The sequence below is a fragment of the Abramis brama genome (genome assembly GCF_963993115.1).
Source record: "Abramis brama genome assembly, chromosome: 15".
NCBI lineage: Eukaryota > Metazoa > Chordata > Actinopteri > Cypriniformes > Leuciscidae > Abramis > Abramis brama.
This window is the reverse complement of record NC_139977.1, coordinates 37,203,326-37,225,326: the sequence shown is the minus strand read 5'-3', so window position 1 is coordinate 37,225,326 and position 22,001 is coordinate 37,203,326. Positions and strand designations below refer to the sequence as shown.

Genomic DNA, 22,001 nt, shown 5'->3' with positions numbered 1-22,001 from the left:
GCCATGTTAGATGTTTTTATCACTTATTAGCCTATATTTTTGTATTTTAATAATTGCATAATTACTTTGTTCATTGTAATGTCAGTCACCACACTAGAACAAGGGAACAAATAAAAGTGAAGTACAAAAATATTCTACATAATGGTAATTTTTAGTTATATTATAGTCTCTTCTATAAAAGGCACTGTTAAATAAATGTTTGTCTGTTTATAAAAGCAACCAAGAAAAAGGCTGAGAAAAAATAGAAAAGATCTTAGTAGCCTACACTGTAAAATATTTTTTGCAGCATTAAATTAAGGCTGTATAGTCATTTCATCTGTTAAATCTTGAGTAATGATGAATTGCTTTGACTTGTGAAAGTGAAAACTGATAAACTTATGTTAATGTAAAAATATTTTGCCATGAGTTATTGACCACATTTTTCCCCAGTGTAGTCATTGTAATGACATTGTGTTTTCCTCTTTTGTGCACTTTTACAAAATACACCAACACTTGCATCTGTTCCCAAGAAAGTGGAGCTGGAATATGTGCAGTAAGTGGACATTTTCTAATTTTCCAAAGGAAAGAAAGTATAAGACTCTGTAATGTCCATTTGTTTCCATTGCACTGGACAGTGAATAAACCCTCTCAGATAACTGTCATATGGAGGAACTAGCCTACCTGCAAGTGCATACATAACTTTACTTCATTTATACTTGTATGCTTTATGGCTGCAATATAAGTTGCAGGATTCCACATCTACAGAAAGGCCTACAGAAGAGTTTGCACACACAGAGGAGACATAGGCCTACAGGTGGGCAGTGTATAGACAACTTTTCCTTTTTATTTGTTGCATGAGGCATGTGTCTAATATCTCTTGTTGCAGGCACTTGACCACTGGCTTTTCTTTACAAAGAACAATTGAAATAAAACTCAAGGAACTAAGCATATTTGTCTTTTATTAAACATTTAATGAAAAGTGTTTTTTTTTTTGCCAATGTTGTGTAATATGGCACATGCAACAATGTCACAGGCCCTGTCAGGTGTGCAACCCTCAGACTTTTCAGACACTGAAATCTTCCCTTTAGCCAAAGTTCATTTCATTGTGTGCCCTTGTCCTGGCTAGAGCTGCACTGTAACTGGTTTGGGTCAGGGAATGGGGTCATAAAACACCTGTCTGCAGGAACATGTCATAATCACCTATGAAAAAATGCAGTTCTGTTAGGATCAGCATTAGTGTATGTAATACAGTGAGCTTGATATTTAATTGTGGAACTTTCCTTACCACTTTCAAATAATATGCATAAATGTGAATCTCTGAAAATGCTTAAGTCATGCACAGATCCTGGCCATTTTGCTTTCACATTTGTGATATGGAAGATTTTAGTCAAATGCCTTTTTTTATTTGATATAATCTGGAATATTAAGAATCACAATAGTAACTGGGCTGCACATTTACATTGTGAACCCCCTTTCTGTTCACATAATCCCCTTCATTGAGGCCTTGATGGCAGCCTAGTCTATGGTACCAGTCACGTTAGTTAAAGGGATACTCCACTTTTAAATGAAAATTCTGTCATCATATACTCACCCTCATGTTGTTTCAAACCTGTATGAATTTCTTTCTTCTGCTGAACAGGAAGGAAGATATTTAGAAGAATATCAGTAACCAGACAGTTTCTGGTCTCATTGACTTCCATAGTATATTTTTTTCCTATTATGGAAGTCAATGAGACCAGAAACTGTACTGATATTCTTCTAAATATCTTCCTTCCTGTTCAGCAGAAGAAAGAAATTCATACAGGTTTGAAACAACATGAGGGTGAGTATATGATGACAGAATTTTCATTTAAAAGTGGAGTATCCCTTTAAGCCTGAGTGACATATAGGCAACTGTAATCGGCATGGTCATGATTGCATGATCCTCATAAAAAATTATGATAGCCTAAAAAAAAAACTGCTTTAAAAAAAATGATTTCCAACATTGGGTCTTAAGTGGCTTGGAAATGCCACAAAAAAAACTAAAACTGTATTTTAAACGACAATCTCACAAGTCACAAGAAAAAATATATATCTCAGAAAGTGCACTATCGCGCTGCGCTGGACTTCCCGCATCAGCTCCCGAGCAGGTTTAAGCTTACGGACCTGTTGCTATGACAGCAAGTCTAGGATGAGCTTCTAAGAACCAAACAATCCAAGATCATGCCAAATCGTCAACAATCAAATCCAGCTAACTGAGTTAGCGATGTACGAAGAACGGGCCCCAGGTCTTTGACAAACACCAGTAGTGGTTCAAGCTGAACAGATATGATTTCATCTCAAAGACCTCATGAAAACTGCTACCAAAATAAAAATGTGATTTACCTTACAGCTGAGAAGAACAGATTATTTTTTAAGGCTGTTCGCTTCATGTACAGTTCGTCAGAATACAGTATCAAAAGAGAAAGTGGTTAACATGCTGGAGACAGATCTGAAGATAAGCCTCTTAAATACCAGAGAAGAAAAGAGCGGAAAAACTGAAAGAGGACAGAAAAAATCAGGCAATCCCAACTCCCAGAAAATGATAGAAAGATAGAAAATCTTTATATATATATATATATATATATATATATATATATATATATATATATATATAAAAGAAGAATGTAGTCACAATTCACAAGGAGGATCATGCCACAAACAGCTGATGTGGATTTTTTTATATTAATAATTAATTATTTATTTATTTGGGTTTGTTGCACCATAAAGAAAAAAAAAACACTCTGAAGTGATACTTTGATTAAAAAAAGTTTGGTAACCACTACTGTAGTGCTCTGCTGTTATCTATTAATCTAATAATCTACAATACCATTCATTGACAACCATTATATAAACATTCACCATGCTATCAGTCTTTTAGATGCCACATATCCCCAAATATCATCCTCATGTGAGGGACGAAACCTAAAATTTAAAAGAATTTAAAATTTATTTAAAAAAAAAATGTATATGATGAAAATATAATTGTCACGGTCAGCCGCTCAGTCACCATCCAACACTACATTTCCCATAATCCTTCCTTCTGCTCACATGCTGGGAATCCCCAGCACCACACACACACACACACACACACAGAGAGAGAGAGAGAGAGAGAGAGAGAGAGAGAGAGAGAGAGAGAGAGAGAGAGAGAGAGAGAGAGAGAGAGAGATTGCTTACTCTAGCTATGACTTGGACCGAATCCATTTGGATAAGCGCTTATCCTCGTTCCTTGTTCCCTGTTCCCTGTTCCTCGTTCCTCTCGGTGCAATCGATCTACAAAGAGAAAATGTTCTGCCTCAGAAACTCGGGTATCAAAATTATCTCAGTTTTTAGTAGTAAATATGACTAGAGAGCGTTCATGTCAACATGTCCAATTTTGAGCTAGGAAACTTGTATTTGCAATAATTCTGAGCACATGTACAAAGCATAATTCACCCCAAATCCAAAAGAAAAATAACAATTTTATTCTCCATGAATATTAATCCCACAACCCTACTTAGGAATGGATGAATATTAAACATATTTTCAGTAGCCTATAAATAATTGATAAACTGTTTAATTAATCACTTTAGTATAGTTTAAAAAATATTGAGGCTGACCAAAATATAGTTACTCCTGAACATCATTAGTGTTCATGTACTGTATTTACTTAAAACCCATTTGTGCCCACATGTTTCTGAATGGTTTCATGCATAGTCGTGTTAATAGTGTCACATGTGAACATGTTCTGCATTTATTATCCCCAGTTTTTTTTTTTTTTTTCTTAAAATTCCATATTTGGTTGTTTGATTGTATTTCATTGAGACATAAAACATGGATACCATCTAGAAAAATACTTACAAAAGGAAAATTACAACTATATACTGTAGCAACTATAATGCCGGTGGGCTTAAGATTCTCCACATGATTGTTATTTTGACAACTGTGTGTTTTTCATCATTCGGCACAAAGATCACACACTGTCTGACAGAACATCATTCAACTTACTGCACATCATAACTCAATAAACTCAAACAAAATAGTGGATTCATTAAATATTCATCCATAGCATTTAATATGTTGGCTTTCATCACTAGTTATGTTTGTCTTTCTTTAGAAAAACATGTTAATTTGACACGTAACCACCCAATACCAGTAAAAGAAAAAAGTGTGAAATATCAAATGTTCGAGCAAACCTCCAGGAGCGCTTGAGGTCAATGAACCCAAACCTCTTGTGAAGTGTGATCTGATGTAGATGATCATGTGATCTTCTGTTGATCTGCTGTAATACTGATGATCTCCAGCAGAGAGAGACACTGATCCTGATAAACTGAACCGTGTGTCTTTACGTTCATGATACAGATTTAGTCTTAAAGGGGTCATATAATGCCATTTTTGTACAAGCTAATATGATTCTTTAGGGTCTAAATGAAAAGTTTGTAATATACTTTAATTAAAAATTCTCATTAGTATTGTAAGAAAACACTCATTTTACCTGGTCAAAAACAGCTCTGTTTTCAGCACGCCGTTTCAGTGCATGTGTCTTTAAATGATAATGAGCTTTGCTCACCCCGCCCCTCTGTTCTGTGCACACCGTTTGTAATAACCATAACACAATAACCATAACGCGTTGTTCATTATAAACGTGGGATTATGAATTATATCAAGAACGTCGTACATAGAAAACATGCCGTAATGTACCCTGAGTGTAAAAATAGCCGCATTCATCATGAAGCGTGCAGCAAGCGATTTGCAAAGATTAATATAAGTGTACGCACAGAACAGAGGGGCGGGGTGAGCAAAGCTCATTATCATTTAAAGACACATGCACTGAAACGGCGTGCTGAAAACAGAGCTGTTTTTGACCAGGTAAAATGAGTGTTTTCTTACAATACTAATGAGAATTTTTAATTAAAGTATATTACAGACTTTTAATTTAGACCCTAAAGAATCATATTAGCTTGTACAAAAATGGCATTATATGACCCCTTTAATGAGACACAGGTGTGTGTGTGTGTGTGTGTGTGTGAATCTCTGAGCAGTGTGTGTGTGTGTGTGTGTGTGTGTGAATCTCTGAGCAGTGTGTGTGTTGTTGTGTGTTTGACATTTAACACTGAGTTTGCGTCATAATGAGATTCGGTTGTTTGGATTTTTATTTTATTTATTATGTCTAATTACATTTACATGTATCTTTATACATTTTTTCTTTTTTTTTTCTTAAATGTGTTTAGTGAGGGTTTATTGGACTGTATTTTCCTGATATTTGTAGGAAGATTAAGTTTAGCAGGAAAACTGTGACATGAAACAACAGATGAAAAGTCATGACTCGTCTTTTCCCTCTCCTCTTCTCCTCTTCTAAATTTTCTATAACATCTTCCGTACACAAATAATTAGAAATTGATACACAAATATATACAGAAATATATACAAAATATACATAAATCTTAAATAAACAAAGATGCATGAAATGTGCAATAGAAATTTTGAAATACAAATTTTACAAATAAATGAGCAGAGCAAAATATTGTGTGAAATGAGTCTGTGTGTGATGAAGATGATGATGATGGTGAAGATGAAGATGATCAAATGTTCATGGTGTGAAACTGTTGTCAGTGAAGTTTAACAGCAGAGCAACATCAGGAATGGAAGGAACCCTTACTTAACAGGGTTTGTTCACCTAAAAATGAAGTTTCTGTCATTAATTTCTCTCCCTCATGTCGTTCCAAAACCTGCAAGACCTTTGTTCATCTTCAGAACAATCTTCAAGTTTTTGTTGTGTTTTTTGTTAACAGGAGAACTCTTTACAATATGTATTAAAGACAACATCCAAAATATAATGTTGCCTTTAATAAGAGGTGAATATTACTTGTAGCTATTATTTACAAAAATGTACACTATACAAAATAAAATAAATATAGTATAAATAAATAACATAAATGAAAAATGAACAGGTGACTGAGCGTAACACTGAAGTCCCAGTTTGAGTCCTGAAATGTGTGTGTAGCGTTTGCTTGTTCTCCTGGTGTTTTAGCGCAGGTTTCTTCAGTTACACACAATGTGTGTGTGTGTGTGTGTGTGTGTGTGTGTGTGTGTGTGTGTGTGTGTGTGTGTGTGTGTGTGTGTGTCTGTCGTTTGCTTGTTCTCCTGGTGTTTTAGCGCAAGTTTCTTCAGTTACACACAATCCGTGTGGGTGAAAGCTTCATCAGTCACTGCCATCAGAGGAAGAGAATATATATACTCTATACTATACTACAATACAATACAATATAGTTTACTGATGGAGAACAATGAGAGTTCAGACTGAGAAAGAAGATCTTGATGAGTGTGTTTGTGTTCAGAAGAGTGTGCAGAAGATTCCAGAAGACAGGAGAGAACAGATGATGATGAAGATGATGATGATGAAGATCATGTTCTTGAGAACATGATGAAGGGTTTGATGAGAATCCTCAGTTTTGACATCAGAATCAAACTTTACAGGCTCGTCTGGATCATTAGACTAGAAATCACAAATATATATCAGATTATCATCATCTCTGTATATCAAGAACACATAGTTAACAATTGCAAAAAGCATCATCTTCGAGTGCAGAAAAGTCAGTTTAATTGACACTGAATCTGACACTTTATGACAGAAGTCTTTAGAAAACAGTAAAAGTAAGTTCACACTCACATTCTGGCTTTAGTTTCTCCATACTCTCACATCTATCAAGTCTCTGTCCTCTTTTCTCTGGTGATTCACTGGTTTGTGTCTCATTTCTGTCCTCCATTTTTCTCTCAGTCTTCTTGTTTTCTGCTGATCTGTGATTTCTGCTGATTTTCTTTCTCCTCTTCATTTGAATCTGTTCAATCACACAGACAGAGTTTCATTAAAGCGATATAACATCATATCACGAGACATCAGAGGCCTGTTGCACAAAGTTTCAGTTGCTACCAGGTAAGTTCAAGAGATTGGTTTTTAGCAGGTTTCGTTATATGTGTAGGAGCCATTTGTTGTGTTGCAAAGTTGTTGTTGTCCACTGAGTGGCGCTGTGATTGTGTATAATTAGAGTATAATTAGATATAATGTATATATATAGATAGATGTGTATTTATATAGTTGTGTATAATTAGAGCATCTGAGTACAAGTGTGTGAGCGGTTGGTAATAAGGAAGCACAAGGTTTGTGAGAGCACTGCAGTGTAGTGTGCTGGAGGATTTTTATTCTTATTGTGACATGAGAGTTAAGATGTTTGTGTGACGTCAGTAATGGGCGCCGTGTTACGTACACATATAAGCGTCCCACACTCGTAGCTCAGGTAAGCGACTCCCCTCTGGGGTGCTGTTCCTTCTCCTGGCTGGGTTTGTGATTGGGGTGAAGCATTTCAGGTAGGAAAAAGTGATATATTGGCAGCTAAGAGTTGATGTGTAAACGCTAACAGGAGTGCTTTGTTTAGGTAGTTTCACTTTCCATCTGCTGTTCCCCTCCCGTGTGGCTTTGTCACTCCGTAAGCGAGTTTTATACTCAAATGTGCGTATGCCCTCTAATCTTGCCTTTTATGTTGGCGTGTTACCTTCTCTTGTCGGCCTGGTACGTATGTTTAATTAAAATCTTATGTAATTTCAGCATTTGGCAATGTTAATGACTGTTAATATGGCTTTAGGGCGTTAGTGTATAAGAACGTACACTGGATCATTATTCCTTTTAAACCGAGTGTTTGAATGTGTTGACTAGTCAGAGTTCCGCAACGACCTGCTGGTAAGTGCAAAATCTCTTTGTTCGTAAGTCTCGACGAATGATTTTGCATGCCGTCTCTTTTTTAATTGTTTGTTTAAATTTTAGGAGAAAGTGTGGCTTCGCTTTCACGATTATATCGCTGCTTTGTTCCCACGTGGAGCACACGTCCAGTGTGCTGTCTTCATCAGGATCGCTTTTGAGCGTACTCCCTTCTATTGGGGCGTGTGGAATATTATTATTTTTTTTCTTTTGTTTTGGTTTGTTTGGTTGAGCTCTTTTCTTTAAGGGCATTTGTTTATTTTGTTTCATGTTGTATTTTTGTTGTGATTTACTTATTTTTGTGTTATAACTCAGTGGCTGATTCCTTTTCATTTTGAAGAGAAACCATTTATCTTGGGTGTATTGAGTATTGTTTATTTTGCTGATTAGTCAGCTGACCTTATAATTTCAACTTAATGTAATTATTGGTTTGATTTAATGGTTGTAGCTGTCTTATTGTTTTCAGATATTTGTTTATTTTGTCTATTTTTGTCTTTTGATAATTCTTAATGGTTTAGTAAACTTAATCTGAAGTTTTTCTCTTATGTGGTTGTTTGGTTGCAAAATTTAACTTTGTTATTAATTTATGTTTGGTGTGTGCGTGTGTATTCCTCAGGAGCTGCAGGTTTGCTCGGGACGAGGGCGTGTGACGTGCGGTGGTGGTGTTTCTCACGGATTGCAGTGCTTTGCTGTATGCATGAGATCTCACATTAGTACAAGTGTGCGTGTGTGTGGCACAAACCGGAATTGATCTTTCACCTAATTAACCTGAAGTAAGGTTGCAGCCCTGTGGATTGTCGTGTGTGTGCGTGAGTACGTGTGTGTGTCCCAATCTGTTGTTAAATCTGTTGTTATTTTAAACTGATTAAAATAAAGCACCTTTTGTAATTTTGTACACAAGTCTGTGTCTCCTATTTATAACTGCCTTGGTGGTGAACCTGTGTAGCCTTTAGGCATAATTCCTGGGGTGAAACTCCCCAGGTGGCGTAGTCGGTGCTCTGGTAACTGTAATTGTCTCGGATGCCACAATCTGGCGTAGTCGGCAGGATCCACCTAGATTTAGGAAGTTCTGTGGAGATGCAGGTTTGGGTATAATTCTTTTTTTTCTGCTGTTGTTTCTCTTTTTTTTTTCCTTAAAAAAAAAAAAAAAAAAAATTCTTCATTGAGTTGGTTGTTTTTTTTCTCTTTTCTTTTAGGTGGGAACAAGGCAGCGGTATAGGTGTCATTGAGAAATTGTTTTTCATATAGGAATTTGAAACAAGAAAATGGAGGAGTTGCAGGAGTTGCGGGATCTGATAGTACAACTGAGGGCAGAGAACGAAAGCTTGCGATTGGAACAACAAACCACCCGTTCTGTAGGTACTGCTCAGGTTAGTGAGGCTGCTGTAGCAGATAGGCCTTCCTTAGGGGAGGCCAGTGCTGAGACCATTGATAGGTTCGTTTTTGTCCCAAGGGACAGGAAGTGTCCGAAATTTAATGGAAAATCAGGTATAGGTATAAGTGAGTGGGTCGATGAAGTACAGGCGTGTATAAGAGCACGTTGCATCCCTGTAGCAGACCGGGCTTTCTTCCTCTTTGATCATCTAGAGGGAGAGGCTCGGGAAGAAATTAGACTTCGTTCAGCTACAGAGAGAAGGGACCCAGCTAAAATATTTGCAGCCCTTCGTGAGTTGTATGGTTGTTCCTTGTCGTACGTGGCTTTACAGGAAGCGTTCTTTTCTTGGAGACAGCAGGAAGGGGAGACCTTATTGGAGTTCTCCCTTGCCTTGATGAGTTTTCAAGAGCGGGTAAAGCAGCAGTCATCTACTGCCATGCCAAATGCTGAAATGCTATTGCGTGACCAATTTGCGGAATTTGCTTTAGATCCGGCATTACGTCGCGAACTTAAACAGTATGTGCGCCGTCAGCCAATGTGCATTTTTTTGGAGGTTCGAGGCGAAGCCATTCGATGGGAGCGGGAAGGGGTGCCAGGAGGGGCAAGAGGCAGAAGTCAGTCGCTTCCGTTAGTGCATGGAGTTCAGTATGGGGTGCAAGGGACACAGAATGTGGATGTTGGTGGTTCGATAGCAAAATCTGAGTTGGGTGAGTTGAAAGATCTGTTAATGCGTCAGCAGGAACAGCTGAACCAACTAGTGCAGGGTCTTGCTCGGGTGCAAAACCCCCAGTTCCAAAACTCTGTTCTTCGTAGAAACCCTGTGATTTGTAGGCGTTGTCAACGCGCGGGCCATTTCGCTAGGGATTGCGATGGAGCACGTGTTCCTCCCCGCGCTGGACTCTCCCCCCGGGCTGCACCAGCGACCGGGGAAGGAAATTTACGCTTTGTCCGGCCATCGGAAAACTAGCTCCCACCGAACTGCAGAGCCATCGTTCGGTTGGGGTATCCATTGTTCTCTGTAGATGTTGAGTACGATGATGCCTATCCATTGTTCTCTGTAGATGTTGAGTACGATGATGCTTATCCATTGTTCTCTGTAGATGTTGTGAGTACGATGATGCCTATCCATTGTTCTCTGTAGATGTTGAGTACGATGATGCTTATCCATTGTTCTCTGTAGATGTTGAGTACGATGACGCCTATCCATTGTTCTCTGTAGATGTTGAGTACGATGATGCTTATCCATTGTTCTCTGTAGATGTTGAGTACGATGATGCTTATCCATTGTTCTCTGTAGATGTTGAGTACGATGATGCTTATCCATTGTTCTCTGTAGATGTTGAGTACGATGATGCTTATCCATTGTTCTCTGTAGATGTTGAGTACGATGACGCCTATCCATTGTTCTCTGTAGATGTTGAGTACGATGATGCTTATCCATTGTTCTCTGTAGATGTTGAGTACGATGATGCTTATCCATTGTTCTCTGTAGATGTTGAGTACGATGATGCTTATCCATTGTTCTCTGTAGATGTTGAGTACGATGACGCCTATCCATTGTTCTCTGTAGATGTTGAGTACGATGATGCTTATCCATTGTTCTCTGTAGATGTTGAGTACGATGATGCTTATCCATTGTTCTCTGTAGATGTTGAGTACGATGATGCTTATCCATTGTTCTCTGTAGATGTTGAGTACGATGATGCCTATCCATTGTTCTCTGTAGATGTTGAGTACGATGATGCTTATCCATTGTTCTCTGTAGATGTTGAGTACGATGACGCCTATCCATTGTTCTCTGTAGATGTTGAGTACGATGATGCTTATCCATTGTTCTCTGTAGATGTTGAGTACGATGATGCTTACCCATTGTTCTCTGTATCCCTTGTAAATGATTTTAAGTGCGGTGTCGCTATGGTGGCTCCTGTTTAATTTTTGTCTGCCCACTTTAGGCCCTGGCACTAGTCTGAGGGCAAGAGTCGTTAGTTTTGTCTCTAATGTTCTCATTTGAGTTCATTTATCGTCGGGACGCCGATTAAAAAAAATAGACGGTAGATTGTGACATGAGAGTTAAGACGTTTGTGTGACGTCAGTAATGGGCGCCGTGTTACGTACACATATAAGCGTCCCACACTCGTAGCTCAGGTAAGCGACTCCCCTCTGGGGTGCTGTTCCTTCTCCTGGCTGGGTTTGTGATTGGGGTGAAGCATTTCAGGTAGGAAAAAGTGATATATTGGCAGCTAAGAGTTGATGTGTAAACGCTAACAGGAGTGCTTTGTTTAGGTAGTTTCACTTTCCATCTGCTGTTCCCCTCCCGTGTGGCTTTGTCACTCCGTAAGCGAGTTTTATACTCAAATGTGCGTATGCCCTCTAATCTTGCCTTTTATGTTGGCGTGTTACCTTCTCTTGTTGGCCTGGTACGTATGTTTAATTAAAATCTTATGTAATTTCAGCATTTGGCAATGTTAATGACTGTTAATATGGCTTTAGGGCGTTAGTGTATAAGAACGTACACTGGATCATTATTCCTTTTAAACCGAGTGTTTGAATGTGTTGACTAGTCAGAGTTCCGCAACGACCTGCTGGTAAGTGCAAAATCTCTTTGTTCGTAAGTCTCGACGAATGATTTTGCATGCCGTCTCTTTTTTAATTGTTTGTTTAAATTTTAGGAGAAAGTGTGGCTTCGCTTTCACGATTATATCGCTGCTTTGTTCCCACGTGGAGCACACGTCCAGTGTGCTGTCTTCATCAGGATCGCTTTTGAGCGTACTCCCTTCTATTGGGGCGTGTGGAATATTATTATTTTTTTTCTTTTGTTTTGGTTTGTGTGGTTGAGCTCTTTTCTTTAAGGGCATTTGTTTATTTTGTTTCATGTTGTATTTTTGTTGTGATTTACTTATTTTTGTGTTATAACTCAGTGGCTGATTCCTTTTCATTTTGAAGAGAAACCATTTATCTTGGGTGTATTGAGTATTGTTTATTTTGCTGATTAGTCAGCTGACCTTATAATTTCAACTTAATGTAATTATTGGTTTGATTTAATGGTTGTAGCTGTCTTATTGTTTTCAGATATTTGTTTATTTTGTCTATTTTTGTCTTTTGATAATTCTTAATGGTTTAGTAAACTTAATCTGAAGTTTTTCTCTTATGTGGTTGTTTGGTTGCAAAATTTAACTTTGTTATTAATTTATGTTTGGTGTGTGCGTGTGTATTCCTCAGGAGCTGCAGGTTTGCTCGGGACGAGGGCGTGTGACGTGCGGTGGTGGTGTTTCTCACGGATTGCAGTGCTTTGCTGTATGCATGAGATCTCACATTAGTACAAGTGTGCGTGTGTGTGGCACAAACCGGAATTGATCTTTCACCTAATTAACCTGAAGTAAGGTTGCAGCCCTGTGGATTGTCGTGTGTGTGCGTGAGTACGTGTGTGTGTCCCAATCTGTTGTTAAATCTGTTGTTATTTTAAACTGATTAAAATAAAGCACCTTTTGTAATTTTGTACACAAGTCTGTGTCTCCTATTTATAACTGCCTTGGTGGTGAACCTGTGTAGCCTTTAGGCATAATTCCTGGGGTGAAACTCCCCAGGTGGCGTAGTCGGTGCTCTGGTAACTGTAATTGTCTCGGATGCCACATTATGCTGTGTCTACGAGGTATGAACTTTGTGTGTACGTGTTTGTGAACAAGGAAATCCACAAGCAGTTTTGAGATTTGACCACATTTACACCAGACGTCGCTGGAAAAACCAGCAATGCAGGTTTGAGAGGTGGTGCCCCGACAAATCTCGACTTGCCTTACGGCACAACGTCACACACATCAACAACATATGAAGCAGCCTCTGTGGAAGACACTAGCATGCATTTCAGACGTGAATCATGGCCGACGAAGAAAACGACGAAAGCGCGGTCGGAAGAGTGCAGAGACGGCTCTGCGTGAGTGGCGTTTACCACAGTAACGTTAAATACAAGTAGGCCTACTCCACAGCAACTCTAGGGGTCGCTGTTTGAGGAAAACGGAAACTGCATAGTGTGCCTTTAAAGGTGCAGTCTTTAAGTTTTAGCGGCATCTAGTGGTGAGGTTGTGAACTGCACCCAACATGGTGGTCGACAGGAAGTGATGTCGTCATCTGATGCCTAGTTCACCAGAGCCATAGAGAGAAAGAGTTGCGACACTCCCATAGACCTCCGTTGTAAAAAATGGCGGCGCTTTTAACCGCCTACTTCCGGGATTTGAAGATCGGAATAGGTCCAAACACTGTCATTTGGGCGTTGGACACCATTCACTTACATTGCTGCGCGTCGAGTTGTTCCAGAGGTAAGTTGCTGAAATATCGACCTCTTTTGAATTTTCAACTGTCTATATTTCAACTGGCTACCACCTTTATAGCAACTTTTATTTAATTTAATTTTTTGGGATATACTAACTTTTCATTATGTGACGTGTTGGCTGTACTTAATTTGTATCAGAGCCCATCTCAGATACTCATTTACTGTGAGGAAACTTTGTATTGTAATATCCACACTAGTTTAGTGATTGTTCTTCAAAAGAAGATTTTTTTTAACAAGAATTTTTAACAAAATAAACACTTTTTTTTTTCAGCCTCATGTCAACCAAGGCTGCTGCTGCTGGTGGCGAACGGCGGCTGGCGATGGTGGCACACACTCACACAAGCACACATTTTTGTTGTCTGTCATTGTTTAATAAAAAATATTTTATTTGAAAACCTTCATTTGTATCAGCCATGCTTAATTGACGTCTCAATAGCTGTAACAGAAGTTACAAAAAATTCTTCACTCTGCACTTACCTATAGACCCAAACATAAAAGCGTAAATTCGTTTTTAATCTGTTATAGTTTTGATAATATGTGTATGGCTTAATCTTAAAATTATATTCTTAGTCTTAACATGATCATGTTTCACGTTGTGGTCCTGGGGGTGGCCACTTTCATCAGAAGAAGTGAGCTAGCTTCTAAGAGATTTCTGAACGGACCGCCACGGCAGACCTCTTCGCGTGATCACGAAGGTGTAATGGCTGAATCAAAATGTATAAGCAAAATCACGGGAATCAATAGCCTAATACAGCCCAGTTGTGCTAAAATAAATATGAGACGTCCATCATCAGATGAATGATATGGAAAAGTTTCTACTACTACCCATGCGAACATGAACACGAAGCTTTTCCCTCCAAAAATATAGCCTAAAACTTATCTCCAAATGCAAAACTGACATTAACAAAATGCAATAACAGCTGAAAAAGTACTTGGGTGTGTGTTTTATTTTATATTTACCGTTCAATAATGCAATCGCTGCTGTCTGTCCCATAGAAGAACATGACAGCCAGTGTATGTTTTGGAACTATTGGGGCTTACATGAACCACGTGACAGCCATAGCGGCGACATCAAAGAGTGTCGCAACTCTTTCTCTCTATGGCTCTGGTTCACACTACACAACTTTAAACGTCGGCAGATCGCTGTGCTGTTTAGACTACATGACTTGCTCTGGAGTCTTGAAGTCTATGTGACACTACGTAAATGATCTGCAACAGGGGGTTACACACTACACAAGCTGACAACAACTCTGTCCCCCAACGACTCTATCCGGTCCCAAAACCACATTTTGTCATGAAAACATGCGCAAGAAGTGGAATGGGAAATGGTGCATTGTCTATTTGAAAATTTGCCAAAATTGGCAAAAAATAAATAAATTATATACATATATATATTTTGTTTGCACAATGATCTGTTTAGAACCAGGAAAAAAATAAAAAGAATATCGGTGAAAGGATAAGCACACGCGGGCAGCAGGGATTGTCTGTCAGAGACACACAGCGATCTACCGACGTTTAAAGTTGTGTAGTGTGAACACACAGATTTGGAAGTGAGTAAAACACTATAATGAAAAAGCAGCTGCCTGTTGTGGTTTGGCAACGATGGTTACAAATACAAAAGGCTTTTGTAATGTTATAACAAGATGATCATTGGCTGTTGCTCGTCGCGACACGTGACACCACAGGCTATCGAGTCGGCCGACAGCTCCAGATATTTGGCATGCTAGATATTTGTCTGGCGTCGGCGATGTGTCAGCGAGCATTTTTGATGCGTCGTTAAGTATTTTACACTTAAAGATTGGCGAGCGCGGATCACCCGCAGATTTGCACGTGATTACAGCCCGACCGGTCGGCGAGCCTGATAATTTGCAAATCGGACTTAAATCGGGCTTAAAATCCTGTAGTGTGAACTAGCCATGAAACAGCAGAGAGTAGCCAGTTAAGCAATGAGGTTTCTTTACAAAGATAAAAATTAGGTTTACTTGATAACGATAAAACGATATGTTATTGTGAATATCATTGTCACTTGTTCATCATTGTGTCAGTGTTTTATTCGCTGACTTTAGCTCAAGCTTCTTTACATGAAGAACAACATAGTGACGAAACGTGTTTGTCCATTTAGGGCCACTGTAGAAACATGTGGATGTAAGGAGACCCGCGGTGTGTGTAGAGAGAAATGACTCATTCTAAGCTAATAAAAACATAACGGGTCATTATGTGAGGTCTTTATACACCACTGAAAACATAGTTATGTATATGATATTGCATTTCGGTCAACAGATTCTCCTAAATGTTACACAATGCACCTTTAAATTAATATAAATATAATAGCCTACATATGTTCATATATAAGGCTTTTAAACAACATGTATTCATTTGAGCTCTTCCTGAACCTATAATTAATAGGCCTTCTTTAATTCACATGCATTGTTATAATCAGATATTTTCTTTCAGCTGTCTTCTCAAGCTTTCGCTGCAGCAGTGTTTATTACTGCCCTGTAAACGGTTTTAATTTCATGATAATTTTCTAAACGATCTCTTAATCTTCAGAAGAGAAGTGTCTCTGACGCTCTCCGTGTTGCGTGTGATTGGCTGTTTGCTGCAAACGCTTCAGAGTTAATCAGAGTTATTTCGCATTCGCAAACTCTGGATCAAACCTGAGTTGACAGACAATTTATCCCAAGCTTTGTGAGACCACTGAATCTGATCTAAACCAGCGTGGATTATCTGGATTTGTCAACTCTAAACATATTCTGAAACTCAGAGTTTGTTCAACTAGCTTCGTGCAACAGTCAAGTTAAGTCACCTTCATCTATTGCTGATCAACAGCTGTGTGAACTCAGTGTACAACATCTCATATTAACACTACAATATTCATAAAAGATCTTAATAAAGCTGTTGAAGTATGTGTTGATGATAAATATGTGATTTTATGTGTCCTGATCATAAACATCTCTCTTCTCACCTCGTTATCATCATAATTTAAATACAGTGGCTGTTCTGATGATATTCAATTGTGCAAAACTCTTCTCAGGCATGTTAGAATTTTCACCCCAAATAAAAAAAGGTTATAGTCCGACACAACCAGTGGAAGACGTCACCGCCGTCAGATGCTCACTAAACCATGAGGAACATATAAATATCACTTTACCAAACCTATTTCCAGACCTTGGCATTGTTGTATATTATCAGTATATGATTTTCTAATTTACCTTAGATGTAATATAGCTGATGCTAGTTAATAACAAATAATCCTTCATTTATTTGTTTGATGCATCATTAGGTTATTCACCTTATTAGTCTCAGAGAAACAACAACTCTAACTTTGGGTTAGGGAAAAGAAAATACAGTTTGTACAATATAAATAATCATTACGCCTATGGAGAGTCCCCACAAAGATAGTGAAACTGAGAGAGAGAGTGTGAGAGAGTGTGTGTGTGTTATAAGCATTGTGACATCATGTGGCAGTGGCTTCTGTGCGTCGTTATCGCCACTGGAGATCAGATGAATGGAAATGAAGCTCACGGACATTTGCCTTGATGGTTTCCTTGGATTGCGTCCTCCGAAGACAGACACACACACACACACACGTTCAAGCTTCTGTGTTTAGCAAATTTGATGCACACTTTTGTAAGGAATCAGTCGAAAGTAATTTATTTACAATTTATTTTTTATCTGCTATAGTAGTATCTGAGACGTTGTGCCACAAACGTGTTGCTGTGGGGTGTGTCTTACTCCGGACTTGACTGACATTAAATACATGCATAAAATTATTTTATTTTCTATTTTTCCATATATCTGTTGGAAATATAGATAATCTGAGTGAAATGTTATTTGTGACCAGCTTGACATTAACACCTGCCAAATGCGTGTGGATTTCAGCAGCTGCGAGTAACAGTCACTCCTAGCCACTTTGGCTATAATTATTATATATTATACATTTTTTCAATTGTAGTTTTTTAAAAGGCATCTGAAATAATAAACTAAGTGCAATCTAGTGGTGTCAAAAATATAGATTTTTCGACACATATCAACTGAAATATCTGAAACTCTAACGCAGGATACACAATAGCTGCGCATTCTCGCTCTCATCTCTCCAACAGCGAGTTACACACAAACCCTCCTCTCCTCACTCACTCACTCCTTTCATTGGTGCTCCAGATGAATATTGTTGGTGTTACAGGGCTTGAATTTTGGTGAGGGATTGCGCGTATTGAGCATAATTTTACTCATTGCAGCAGATTTTGTGCTCACACCCAAAGTGCAGCACATAAAGACAAGTAGCCTATATTGGCTATATAAAAAACAGTATAATGGATCAGTGCAGTAGCGGAGTGGCAATCGGGAGAGTCTGGACTTTTCCCGGTGGGCCGGTAGTGTTTCGAGGCCGCGAGGGCCGGTCTGATAATAGTTATACATTGCGAGTTATATTAGCAACACCATCAGGCGGCCTGATGTGCGGCCGCTTCCCGCTGGTCAAACTGTGCAGCCTCTCTGCTCAACACAGTATACATGAATATCAGTCACGTGACCTCTTACGTCATCCGCTCTTTTTCCAGTTGACTGCCGCCATCTTGAGTACCTACTGTATATGGTACTGACAAGCATTAACTAGCTAGCTTGCAACTATTTACAGCTTCGTACGGATACAGTAAATGGCTATGAAAGACAACATTTCGCACCTCGACTGCCATGAAAAGAAACTCTACTTTTAAAAAATAATATCGTTAGGGTGTGATCCCTACGCGATACCTGATGCGTACTTCCAGCCTCTGTCCACTGCTACCGAACTACCAATCCTGGCATTCAATGATATTATCCCGGGGCAGAACATTTGCCAAGCGTGTCAGAGCTTCTGGGTTCTAATGCGCACTCATATAGTTTTTTTAAATTTTTTTTATCAAAAACGATTATGTTTATCAGTGGTTGTTTATCAGCAGGGACACGTTTGTGTGCAGTTTGTTGTGTAATTTCACTGTAACGAATAGAGAGTCTCTCCACATTTAAGCATGCATCTGAGTGAAGAGAAAACACAGTATCCGCGCCACTGATCGCAGCGGCAACAAGCACTTTGACCACTTGATTTCAGAAACAACACATTTTAGCTCTGCTAGTGCTCTGCTAGTGAACTGGAGATGTTTTGTTTATTTGTATTGGTACATTAGTGCCGCGAGATGTTTCAAAAGTGGTGGGGACATGTCCCACCCGTCCTATCCGCAAATTACGGCGTCTTTTTTTGTCCTGAGGTAACGTTAGCCTGTAAAAGGATAATTTGGGGTCTCCTTTTTTGTTGTTGCACTCCACCGCACAACATATTGAAGGCATAGCTAGTTCCTTTGCGACTGACGTGATTAAGGTACTCAAGATGGCGGCAGACAAGTTTTAGAAGTGAGTGATGTCAGTGAGGATCTATAGGGACGTCCCGCGTGACGTCACGCCATTTGGAGCAGCCATCTTGACGGAATAGAAAATGCTAAACCGCTGACATGACGTGAAGAGTTAGCTGACGGTGCGCTAATAATAGATTAATAATAGATGGCAGTGTTTGTCTAAACCAGTGACCACGACGCTGAAGTGTGTGAGAACAAATGAATAACATCAGTGCTAACCACGAACATTTATTTATTTGGATTATTTGGATTTATTTTTCAATGTCAATCTTTTCACCGTTTACATGTTTAAGCCCAAAATGCTATACTATTCAAAGTAGTTGACTGTAATTCTCCTCTACCCTGTGTACATTATAAGCCTAGCTTATTTAACATCGTTACAGGCACCTCGCGAGCATTCATTCATTCAACTATTTTAAAAGACTGGAATAAACACCAGCACACACAAGCAATCTTTTTTTTTATAGTCAATTTAATTAAAAAATGTAAACCCAACAGGTATGAAATGTCAGAAAGAGAAAAAAAAAAAAAAACTGTTAATGGGAAGACGAGCTGCAGCTTAGTGGATAAATATATTTAGCCTATTTTTATTCAGATTGCACAGTTGGAAAGAAAATATATTTATAGGAACATTTCAGCAGGCTCAAGATAATTAATACAGTGACCATTATTCATTATTTTAATCAATTCGCAGCCATAAAACGTGATAATCCGCATTCTCATGTATGTAGGTGCGCTGAAGTATTCCGTCAAAATGGCTGACACGCGGCTAGGGGTCACGTGACTGGGAGATCCCTATATAAAAGTGCTCAACCCGTTCGGCAGGTCCAACCATGTCTAGGATTTTCAAAAACATAGGGGGATCAGTGAGCAGCCCCTCCCCAAATGGCATAGCCTGTCGGACCGGCCTTTGGTGTAAAAAGCCGCCAAACACCTCTTTTTCCTGGTCACGTTTTGGAAGTCTAACATCTGTGTGAGTGAGTTAAATTATGGAAGGGCAAAAAAGAAAACTGACAGGTGGCGCACTGAGAAGGTCAGGCTCAAAAGAAAAAAAAAAATGGAGGAGGCAGACTGTGTGTGTGTGTGTGAGAGAGAGAGAGAGAGAGAGAGAGAGAGAGAGAGAGAGAGAGAGAGAGAGAGAGAGAGAGAGAGAGAGAGAGAGAGAGTGTGTGTGTGTGTGTGTGTGTACACTCACAGTGCTACAATGCCCAATGCCACTTATGTTTGTGTATAGTCAAAGCATCTATATTAGCAACTGTTAAATGGCCTGTTTAGGTCTGTTCCAAACATGCATATGCATAGCAAAATCCCTTTGGGGAAAAACGTGTCTGTCATTTATTTTTTTCTGTTATTATTATTGTATGTTGTTGTTGACTTCAAGATCTTTTAAATAATAATCATTATACTTGGTATTTCATGTTGTTTTGCAGTCATTTTATTGTAATTTTAGATTTTCACGAAACCTACAAAAACTTTACTGTTATAATCTACAACGTCAACATGCATTTGTGTAGTGGCATCTAGTGGTGAGATTGCAGATTGCAGGGTATTAACTCCGTAGAACCATAGACTGTAAAAAATAGAACGCATAGAACAAAACCTTAAACATGACGTGGCGTTGTCAAGGTAGCAATTTCACTGGATCTAAACAAATCAATCTAACCATAGAGTAGACCATGTGACCAGTCGCGGTGGCTTTCTAAATATATTTAAAATAATTTTGCAAGGGTTCTATGACGTTAGTAGTATATATTTGTAAGCAATTTTTTTATTTTTTTTAAACACCGAGGGCCGGTGGTCTACGAAATTTCCCGGTAGATTTTTTGGTCCCCCTCCGCCCCTGGATCAGTGCGTCAGGTCTGAAAGCGACAGCTAGTCTACCGGCTGCCAAATATTAGTTAATTAGTAAATATATTATACAAGAACAATATTTCATCGCAGCTCCACCTCAGCGAACAAAAATGGGAAAGAGAAGAAAGCACATAAAATTTAAATGGTTATTGTGGCAGCAATAGGCTATATGATACAATTTTACAATATGTAGGCTAGGCTATTATAGTTTGGATTATATTTTATAATATCCCATGAGTCCTAGTAAATGCAACTTCAACTATTTCTGAAGTGCTTCTTTTACAAAGTACACCGCTTTCTCACCTAACGCAGTGAAGCAGCCCCTGCACGAGAGAATCGATATCAGCAGATTCAGCAGCATCGCCACGGACAGCACCGGGTAACGTCGCACGTAAGAAGGAATATCTTAAACAGCTTCCTAAGGGATAGATCGGGGAACAAACACGCTAGCAGTAGTATACCATCAGTTAAGTTATACCTTAAGAGTCTTCGTAGCGCACTAAGAGACAACATTATCGGGAAAAGCAGCCCAGGACTGATGTGACATTCAGACACCAGAGAAGAAGAAAGACCATAACAGTGTTTCATCTTAAACATCATAAAGACTCACAGTTTGGTGTTCCACCGTTAATGCTGCTCTGTGTTACTTCTCTCAGCATCTTTTTCTCTCTTGGTTTGTTAGTTTGTGTCTTGTCCTCTTCCTTTGGCATTTTTATCTTTCTTTTATCTCACGAACTGAAACCTGTTGAGTGAAGGTTTTCTTCTTCTTCTTTGGTGTTTATTGGCGGTTGGCAACCCAGCATATTGGTGCATTACCGCCACCAACTGGAATGGAGTATGGATCAGGTTATTTGCTTTTATACAAAATATAAATAAACATAAAAACCAAGCAAACAAATAAACAAACTGGAAAATAAAACAGAATAAAAAAACAACAACAAAAAAACCCACTATATGCTTTTATATAATTTACTTTCTTTCACAAATGTAATAATTTCATCATACAACTTACCATCTGTTTCCCTTAATAGACCTGATAAAGTAAGGTCATGATGTTTTACTGTCTTCAATGATTGAATAAGGTGACATCTCTCATTATTATATTTCCTACAATGGATCAATTATCTAGGCCAGCACTCTTAAAATTGACAAGTGTACACATTGAGTGAAGCCTGCTCCTATCCACATTTATTTCCTACAGTGGATTAATACATGCTCAACTGTATAACTGTTTCTTGTATGCATTCCCCATGGGTGTTTTCCTATTTTATATAGTGATAGTGTACTGTTAAGTCCAGTATGACCTATTCTCATCCGAGTTATGATGCTTCC

At 38.7% G+C, this 22,001-nt stretch overlaps 1 long non-coding RNA gene across 2 annotated transcripts; it reads right to left on the bottom strand.

Annotated features, from left to right (window-relative positions):
- Positions 1 to 5,105: 5,105 nt before the first annotated feature.
- On the bottom strand, positions 5,106 to 21,455 carry LOC311096843. 2 transcript variants are annotated; one of them, XR_014609143.1, is made up of 4 exons: positions 21,280 to 21,455; positions 20,973 to 21,087; positions 6,647 to 6,815; positions 5,106 to 6,472 (listed from the first exon to the last, which is right to left on the bottom strand). It is a non-coding gene; the product is annotated as an uncharacterized lncRNA (long non-coding RNA). The 2 variants fall into 2 exon arrangements; XR_014609144.1 differs by lacking the exon at positions 20,973 to 21,087.
- Between the last annotated feature and the right edge of the window lie 546 nt (positions 21,456 to 22,001).